The sequence below is a fragment of the Lipotes vexillifer genome, unplaced genomic scaffold (genome assembly GCF_000442215.2).
Source record: "Lipotes vexillifer unplaced genomic scaffold, Lipotes_vexillifer_v1.1 scaffold8, whole genome shotgun sequence".
Lineage (NCBI taxonomy): Eukaryota > Metazoa > Chordata > Mammalia > Artiodactyla > Lipotidae > Lipotes > Lipotes vexillifer.
This window is the reverse complement of record NW_006781519.1, coordinates 2,106,894-2,107,605: the sequence shown is the minus strand read 5'-3', so window position 1 is coordinate 2,107,605 and position 712 is coordinate 2,106,894. Positions and strand designations below refer to the sequence as shown.

Sequence of the window (712 nt, the reverse complement as noted above, 5' to 3'; positions counted from 1 at the left end):
TCAAAGAGCGAAGGCAAGCCAGCCCAAGAGTAGCAGGCTCCTTCCCACAGGAGCCAAAGTATGGGCGCTGGGGTGTCCACTCAGAGCCTGGTAGTTAAAGCTGGTGCAGAAAAAGGTAGTTCCAGAAGCTAGCAGTAACCCTGCCCAGAGGGATTTTCTGCACAGGAGCACCCCTAGCAGGGCCAGGCTGTGTAAAAAGTGGTGTTTGTTGGTCTTGTGAAAGAGCTCCTTCCTGTAGGCATCCAGGAACTGGGCTAAGTGTGCCCCACAGGAGGCCAGGCCTAAGGCCCCCACTCCAGACAAGGCACCCAGACAGCAGAAAGCAGCCCCTGGACTGGCCATGGCTGTGGATCTACAAGCTTTTTATTAGATCTATCATTTGAAAATGCTTTCTTTTAGTCTGTGACTTGTACTTTTATTTTCTTATTGGCGACTTTTGAGGAGTGAAAGTTGATACATTCAAATTGATCAATTTTTTCTTCTATGTATCATGCTTTGGATATTGTATCTAAGAACTCTCTGCCCTACTCAAGGTCATGAATATTTTCTCCTGTATTTTCTCCTAGAAGTTATATATTTTAGCTCTTAAATTTGGGTCTGTGATCCATTTTGAGTTAATTTTTTATATATGGTACGAATTAAGGGTCTAATTTCTTTCTCTAATTTTTTTTTTTGGCCACACCATGCAGCTTGCGGGATCTTGGTTCTCCAA

At 44.1% G+C, this 712-nt stretch overlaps 1 pseudogene; it reads right to left on the bottom strand.

The window, feature by feature from the left end:
* LOC103073400 (transmembrane protein 256 pseudogene) lies at positions 1 to 342 on the bottom strand (annotated as a pseudogene).
* Positions 343 to 712: the final 370 nt, after the last annotated feature.